Source organism: Rattus norvegicus, chromosome 8 (assembly GCF_021556685.1).
Source record: "Rattus norvegicus strain SHRSP/BbbUtx chromosome 8, alternate assembly SHRSP_T2T, whole genome shotgun sequence".
Lineage (NCBI taxonomy): Eukaryota > Metazoa > Chordata > Mammalia > Rodentia > Muridae > Rattus > Rattus norvegicus.
The window spans coordinates 67,625,890-67,634,744 of record NC_141541.1 but is presented as its reverse complement, the minus strand read 5'-3'; the positions used below and the strand labels follow the sequence as shown (position 1 = coordinate 67,634,744).

General features: G+C 42.1%; 1 pseudogene across 1 annotated transcript; it reads left to right on the top strand.

The window, feature by feature from the left end:
* The first annotated feature begins 241 nt into the window (after window positions 1-241).
* LOC148004172 (cyclin-dependent kinases regulatory subunit 2 pseudogene) lies at window positions 242-2,861 on the top strand (annotated as a pseudogene). Its single transcript, XR_015627739.1, has one exon. The product of XR_015627739.1 is annotated as a cyclin-dependent kinases regulatory subunit 2 pseudogene (transcript).
* Window positions 2,862-8,855: the final 5,994 nt, after the last annotated feature.

The following is an 8,855-nucleotide window of genomic DNA, read 5'->3' as shown; positions in this document are numbered from 1 at the left end:
AGATCCTCTGAAAAAGCAACAAGTACTCTGTAATCACTAGAGTCCTCACTGAGATATTTTTAAAGAAGAAGGAGGAGGAGGAGGAGGAGGAGGGGGAAGAGGAGGAAGAGGAGGAGGAGGAAGAGGAGGAGGAGGAAGAGGAGGAGGAGAAGGAGGAGGAGAAGGAGGAGGAGGAGAAGGAGGAGGAGGAGGAGAAGGAGGAGGAGGAGGAGGAGGAGAAGAAGAAGAAGAAGAAGAAGAAGAAGAAGAAGAAGAAGAAGAAGAAGAAGAAGAAGAAGACGACGACAATGACAGAATTTAGGGTCATAAATGAAAAAGGCTAGCAATAAATGCCCTATGTGGAGCAGAGAACTTTTCAGGCACTGGGGAATCCCATGAACCAAGTGATCCTTGATGAAGGTAAACTCTCAGTTGTTTTCACTGCCTGTAGCTTTGGGCATTCTCAGGATGAAGACAGTTGGGCAATACTGATGGATAGGGATTGGAAACCACCAAAGGAGAAAATAACTACCAAAAAAAGCTGAGAGGTACTGGGTAGATTCTGGGGAACCCATAGAAATGCCAATTCTTCTGAGGACTGATACTTAAACTGCTATGTCCAGCCTGGTCTACAGAATAAGTTCCAGGGCAGCCAGGGATACACAGAAAAAACCCTATCTTGGGGTGGGGAGGGGAAACTCTATAGTTAATCACGTAAAAATGATTCTTAGCTCCAGGTGAGGAGAAGATTTTTAATGAGGCATTCACAAACTCATTGAAATTCTCTAGGACATTTGTTGTGTACAAGATGGAGGGGAAGAGGGCGTCAAACCAATATAAACAACTTCACACATCTGAAACAACGTCGTCAGCAACAAGCAAAACAGAAGCTGGGGGTTAATATAATCTCAAGATTTAATGTGCTTTCAACTCACCAGTGAGCAAAAGTAAGGAGGAAGGAGAGCCCTTTGGGGTACCAGGGACTCGGCACGCTCTTAAGACAGATTAGGGTCAGGCCCACAGCTTTAACTCAAAAAAGTTCTAGAAACTTGGTTGAGTAAGCAGTCGCCAAGCACTGGCTGAAGCTGTAATTCATTTAGAACTTGGGCTCAAGGTGCAGAAGATTGCAAACACAATAATGAGGCAGACTATCAGGTCACTCACTGCTTCTGTGGTGTTCCTGAACAGCATAACAGAGTAGGAGACCTAAAGTTCTACATCAGAAGGACAAACTCCTCATGTCTGGGTAAAGTGCTTGCTGTCCATGGGTGAAGACCTGAGTTTTGAGCTCCAGAACTAAGATAAAGTTGGACACAGTAGCACAGGTCTGTCATCCCAGGCTCCTACAGGAGACGGGAGGCAAAGCGGGGTCTATCTCAGCACTTGGGTCTGGAACATACCAAAGTGAACACTAAGAGACCTTGTCTTACAGTGGAAGACAAGGTCAGATGCTCAATGTTGTCCTCTCACCTCCACCTGCCTGCACTCACAAATGAGCTCACACACTAGATGGGAGGATGGGAAAAGGAAGGAAGGAGAGGGGGAGGGGAGGATTAAAAACAAACAAAACCTGACTTTAGGCAGGGCATCTTTGGCCAAAATAAGGAAACCCTAAAGCAATCAGGATGACTGCAGAGAGGAAAATGACACTCCCCACCCCAAAAGTGCCTGGAGTAGCTGAGTCATGAATCTCAATTGGTAGGATGCTTGCCTAGCCTGCACAAAGTCCTAAATTCAATCCCTAGCACCTGACAAACCCAGTATGGTTGACACACACCTGTGATCCCAACATTTGGGGGGTAGGCAGGAGGATTAAGGTCTTCTTCAGCTACACAGTAGGTTTCAGGGCACCCTGAACTATGTGAGAGCCTATTTTATTTTATTTTTCAAAGATTTATTTATTTTTATTTTATGCATATGGGTGTTTTGCCTACCTGTATGTACCGTGTGCATGTTGGCCAGAAGACATCGGATCCTCTGGGACTGGAGTTACAGATGGCTGTTGATAGCCATGTGGATGCTGGGAAATGAGCCATCCCTCTATGACACAGGGTTTCTCTGTGTAGCCCTGGCTGTCCTGGAACTTACTCTGTAGACCAGGCTGGCCTCTAACTCAAGAGAGCTACCTGTTTCTGCCTCCTGAGTGCTGGGATTAAAGGCGTGTGCCATCCCTTCTCAGCAAATACCTTTTTTTTTTTTTTTTAAAGAAATTGCCTGTATATAGGAATTCCAAGGAAATGTTTACACAAACTGAACAGCTAACAGTAGGGGTATTAATTCATTCCACTGAAGTAATTGGGGGGTACGTATGACAAAACATTAGACTGAATTATGAGACAACTAATAAAGCAAACCCATGAAAGAGAAATTAAAAATAAGTTTAAATGGAAAGGAACTAATTGAAAAGCATGGACATGGAGTCATTGCGCCGACCCTGGACGGACATGGAGCCCCTTGAGCTCTGTTTCCTGCTTCTATTTTTTCCCTCTGAGCCTGGCAGGATGGCCCACAAGCAGATCTACTATTCAGACAAGTACTTCAATGAGCAGTACGAGTACCGGCATGTCATGTTACCCAGAGAATTCTCTAAACAAGTCCCTAAGACTCATCTGATGTCCAAAGAGGAGTGGAGGAGACTCTGTGGACAGCAGAGCCTAGGCCAGGTTCATTACATGACTCAAGAGCCAGAGCCTCATGCCCTTGCTTTTAGATGACCTCTTCCAAAAGAAGAACAAAGGTGAAGTACAGCTGGGTCATCTCATCTCTCTCAAATTTAATGTATATGCGTATATAAGGTTGTGTTCAGTGAAGGCTTGAAAAATGTACAAATCTTTCATCCATACATGTGCATGAGCTGTATTCTTCACAGCAATTGAGTTCAGTTAAATGCAACCACAAGTAGGTTATTTTAAGTTGTTAAAGATAAAGTTTCTTGTAGTTTTTTTCTTAATATGAATGCCTGTTTTACTTTACCTGTTTTGTCATATAAGGTTTGCATATTGCATTTTAAAAAAATCATGGAATTTGCCAGGCATGGTGATGAACTCTTTTAATCCCAGTGCTTGGGAGGCAGAGGTAAATGGATCTCTGTGAGTTCAAGGATAGCCTGGCCTACAGATTGAGTAACAGAACAGTCAAAAGTACACAGAGATATCCTTTCTTGAAAAACCAAAAGAAGAAAAAGAGGAGGAGGAAATGGGGGGAAGGGGGGAAGAGGAAGAGGAGAAGGAAAAGAAGTCATGGATGTTTAAAAAGTTGGTGCTGGGGGTTGGGGATTTAGCTCAGTGGTAGAGCGCTTGCCTAGCAAACGCAAGGCCCTGGGTTTGGTCCCCAGCTCCGAAAAAAAGAAAAAGAAAAATTTAAAGCTATCCTCTACTACATAGCAAGTTTGAGGATAGCCTAGATTATCTGGAACTATATTTTATATAGGACTCGGCTTAAATTGTCAAGTTAATACAACCTAGAATTACCTGACAAGAGTTTCAAGAAGGAAATTTCTATACTGGGTTGTGATTTATGGGCATGTCTTTAGGAGATTGCCTTAAGTTCATTGATGTGGGAAGATCAAGCCCACTGTTGGTGGCAACATTCCCTAGGCAATTCTAAGAGTGGAGACTATGAGCTGAGCACAAGGAAGCAAGCTAAAGTAAGCCCTCTTTCCCTTAAGTTGCTTTTTGCTAGCATTTTTTATCATAGCAATAGAAATGACTCTAGAACATAGGATATAATCTGGAACACACACTCAATAAAAGAGAAAATAGCAAGACTTAGTAGTAAATACTTTAAAATCTCAAGAGACCGAGGCGGGATGAACAAGTTTAGCTATAAAGGAAAACCCCTAGTCAAAGAAAAAGAGGAAGGCAGGAAAGAGGGAGAGAGGCAGTGAAGGAAGCCTTTTCTTTTCTTTTTAAAGATTTCTTTATTTATTATATATGAGTACACTGTAGCTGTCTTTAGACACACCAGAAGAGGGCATTGGATCCCATTACTGATGGTTGTGAGCCACCATGTGATTGCTGAGATTTGAACTCAGGACCTCTGGAAGAGCAGTCAGTGCTCTTAACCACGGAGCAATCTCTCCAGTCCAAGACTTTATTTTTAAATATCTAGAATATTTTTTAAAAACTATGATGGTTTCAAATATGCTAAAAGCTGTCTCTTTATTTCACTTGTTTCTTTATCCTAATCACAATAAAATTAAATTTAATTCAATTAACACAATGAAAAGAAAGGCTTCTCTATTTTAATAACTTGTCAATGTAGATAAAACAGAGTCACAATGGAAGTGACAAGCTATTTGGAACTAATCAAGAATGAGTTTTGAAAATTAAATCCCAGGGGTTGGGGATTTAGCTCAGCGGTAGAGCGCTTGCCTAGCGCAAGGCCCTGGGTTCAGTCCCCAGCTCCGGAAAAAAAAAAAAAAAAAGAAAAAAGAAAAGAAAATTAAATCCCTAAGGGCTTTAGCTCAGTGGTATCATGCTTTCCTAGCATGTTAGAGGTGTGGGTTGAGGCTCTTGTACTACATAAAACTAAAATGAGATGCTAAAAACATTTACTAGAAACAAAAACTTATTGCTTAAATGAATGAGTGATATATATATATATATATATATATATACTTATCAAGCCTGCAAAATAAATTTTCACATTCCAGCTCCAGGGTATGGAATGCCTCTTTCTGACATCCCTGGGCACTTGCTCTCTCTCTCTCTCTCTCTCTCTCTCTCTCACACACACACACACACACACACACACACACAGACACTAAATCTTTTGGGAAGAAAATATAAAAAGTCAGAGAAACATTTCAGATTCTAATTTTATCATCAGTATATTTCAAGCCAGTAGTAAGTTCTTTGGAAACAGAATATCAAATTATCACTACCCCAAATGTCTGTTGGCTCCAAGGGGGAAAATCTACCTTTGCAATGGAAATATTTGGCAAGTGTCACAGTATCAAGATGACACCACACAATGTGCCTCTTGATTTGACACAGTGGGAGGTATGCACCATCACCACTGTAGTGTTTTGCTTAGCAATATTTGACCTGGTTTCATAAGAGAAAGAGTCACAGAAATCCAGAATGTGGAGTTTTTTAGAGGATAACTGGTCCAGACTATCTACGGAAGGACATAATATTGTGAAGAACAGAGTGAGGTAACAGAATATTCAAACTGAAGACTGGAAACAATGTAACAGGCAGATGAAATGCTTTGATCTTGAACTTCTTAAAAGTGTTTAAACATTCTCTCTTTTGACAACTGGAGAAATTTGAACACAGAATGTATGTTGGTGGTTGTATTAGATTAATGTGATGTTTCCCCTCCAAATTAGTAATATTGTGGGTATGTAAGAGAATATCCTTGTTGCTTAGGAGGTAAACTGAGACATCTGGAGGTGAAATGTTGTGATAGTTTGTATATGCTTGGCCCAAGGAGTGGCACTATTTGGACCTGTGGCCTTCTTGGAGTAGGTGTGTCACTGTGGGCATGGGCTTTGAGACCCTACTCCTAGGTGTCTGGAATTGAGTCTTCCACTAGCAGCCTTCAGATGAAGATGTAGAACTCTCAGCTCTTCCTGCACCATACCTGCCTGGATGCTGCCTTGTTCCCGCCTTGATGATAACGGACTGAACCTTTGAATCTGTAAGCCAGCCCCAATAAAATGTTGTCATTATAAGAGTTGCCTTGGTCATGGTGTCTGTTCAATAGAATCCTAACTAAGACACATACCATGCCTGCAGAAGTCAGAAGAAAGAGTCGAATCCCCTGAAACTGGAGTTACAGACAACTCTGCAGATGCTGGGAACCAAACTGGGAGCCTTTGCATGACCACAAAGTACTTTTAATGACTGAGTCATCTCGCTAGCCCCACTCACCTTAGTTTTGAAGTAAGGTCTGTCATTGTACTCAAAGTTCTCATATTCCTCTAGACTGGCTAACATTTCTCTCTGCCTTCCCAGCACTGGGGTTACAGTTGAGTCACCACAACTGGCATCTTATGTGGTGCTCTCACTTGCATGGCAATTGCTTTACCAGCTGAGCTGTCTCTCCTCCCCAGTGTCCTCAATTCCTTACTTACTATTTCTGCCCACACTTTGGAGTTCAGCTGTTTTTACCCCCGAGTTGCCCTAAGCAAGGCAAATAAGAGTAAGTCCATCTCATCTACTCCCACCCTCTAGATCTTAATTTTTGCCTCAATTAAATCTCTAAGGTCTACAATTCCTCTCTATCCCAAATCTACAGAAATGCTTCTTTAAGGTTTTCCAGAGTCCAGTTTCCTGCTTGCTACTATCTGGTTCTGACTCAACCTTGTCTACCTCATGCCCCTTTCTCTTTTGCCTCAAAACTTCAATTCAGCTTCTTTGATCTCTTGTTTTAGTAACATTTCTGCCCATCATGTTACTATTTCAGTCTGTTTACTCTGAATAATAAGTATACAACGCTTATTGGATGTTTTCTATGTGTGCCAAGCACCGTATTGAACATTTTATAGATAACATCCCATAGGGTCTTTACCCACAACTACAAATAAAGTACTATTAGCTTCTCTACCTTACAAATGAAGCCAAGACAGAGTAACAGAAAGATTACCGTTACTGGTCTTTCTGAATTTGAAACCAAGCACATAGACTTCAGGGCCTCTACCCTGTTTGCTCCAAGAAACGCAAGATGAAAGAAGCAAATTCCAGCATAAGACGAGGGAAGGTGACCTTATGCTAGGAGCCCGCCCCTTCGCATGCTGGGTAAGCACACTACAGCTGCCTGTGATAGAGTGGATAGTTAAGGAGATATATATATATATATATATATATATATATATATATATATATATATATATATATATATATATATATATATATATAACTTAACTTAGTGTTTTTGTCAGTCTTGGTTGACCGGATCTGGAACTAGCTAAAAGACAAATTGTTGGGCAATCTTGTTAGGGAGTTTTCTGGTCAGACTTTTGAAATGAAAAGAGTAACTGTATGCAGCACTTCCTGATAATAATCCAGTTAAAGAATCATCATCATAATTACTATTATTATTTATGACAAGATCACTATGTAGCCCAGGCTTGCCCTCAACTTGTAATTATCCTTCCTCGGCTTCCTGAGTGCTGGATTATAAACATCAGTGACCACCCTCAGCCCAGTCAGTGTATTGTGCCCAGTATAGCAAAGCACTGCTCTTTGTAGATATGTAGTTTCCACAGCAGTAAGTTATTCTGGCAGACTGCAGTATGGGGGCTGGAGAAATGGGTCAGTGTTAGCATGAGTTTAGATCCCTATCACCCAAATAAAATCCAGGCGTGAGGGTGCATGGCTGTAACCCTATCAGCCCTGGGAAGGGAGTGAAGGGAGGCTTATTTGTGTTGCTGTTCAGGGAGTCTAGTTAAATCATAGAGCTCCAGCCCAATGAGAGACTCTGTCTCATAAACTAAACTAAATTAAACAAAACTATGGTGGTGAGTGATAAGAAGCTATTTGAAATTGACCCCTGGCTCCACTCCTTACTCCATTCATACCCACATGCACACGCCCTCTACATACACACCCAAAGAAAAAGGAAAGAAAAGCAGTCTGGGCTCTTAACATTTTCTCTTTTCTGATTGTCTTATTACTTGAACTCATGTGTCTTGGTGTTTATCAAGCCTAGTTCCCTTTTGAAATGAAAGCAGAATTAGAACTTAAACAGCCTCACACCCAAACTCTTATTCCATAAGCTGCAGTCTATTGGGAGCACTAGAAAAGTCTGAGAAAGAATGAGCAGACTGGGTTAACCAATAAAGTCTTTTGGCTTCAGGCACAGCTACAGAAGCCCAAAGCAAGTCCTTTGATTCCTCTGCAACTGTTTAGGCTCAACGAATTCAACTGATAGTTAAAATGAATAGGTGTAAACCGGGTAGCGGTGGCAGATGCTTATAATCCCAGTCTTAGGGAGGCAGAGGCAGGTGGGTCTCTCAGTTTGAGGCCAGTCTGGTTTACAGAATGAGTTCCAGGACAGCTATGGCTATACAGAGATGTCCTGTCTTGAAAAACCAAAACATATACATGGACTGACCCATGGCTCCAACTGCATATGTAGCAGAGGATGGCCTTGTTGTGCACCAATGGAAGGAGAAGTCCTTAGTCCTGCCAAGGTTGGAACCCCAGTGTAGAGGAATGTGGGGGAGGGCAGGAAGGTGGGGTGGATGGGGAGGGATACATCCTTATAGAAGAAGGGGAGGGGGGTGGAATGGGGGCTTATGGGAAACCAGGAAAGGGAATAACATTTGAAATGTAAATTTAAAAAATCCAATTAAAAAAAGTTGCTTAAATCAGAAAAAAAAAAGAAAGAAAAACCAAAACACACAGAGAGAGCGAGAACGAGAGCTAGAGCGAGAGAGCAAGAGATAGAGACAGAGAGACAGGAGGGAAGGGGAGGGGAGGGGAAGGGAGGGGAGGGGAGGGGAAGGGAGGAGAGAGAGAACAGTTATGCATACCTAAGTGTAGAAGCAGCAGGCAGGGAAACTGAATCTCTGAAGCTACTTGGAGTCAGCAGTTGGAGATGGGGAAGAGAGACTCTCTATGCAGCTGCATGTGAGGGATCAGGGTGCTGCTTCAGAGTGAGAAACCTCAACTATTAGAGAAATCAGACTTAGGCTCTGGCCAGCATCCAAAGGACAGAGAGAGAAAAGAAAAGGAGAAATTAGGTTTTCCTGAAAGGTGGGTATATCTAGCAGTGTCCAATCATGGCTCCTTAGCTGGGGCTCGAAGTACACAAACTTTAGGCCTTGTAAACTAACATGGATAAGTCTTGAATGTTCTCCTAGCTTGCCTACTTTCTGCCTGTGTAAATGAACATATATGCTGTGGGACGGTCCTCCAGCATGG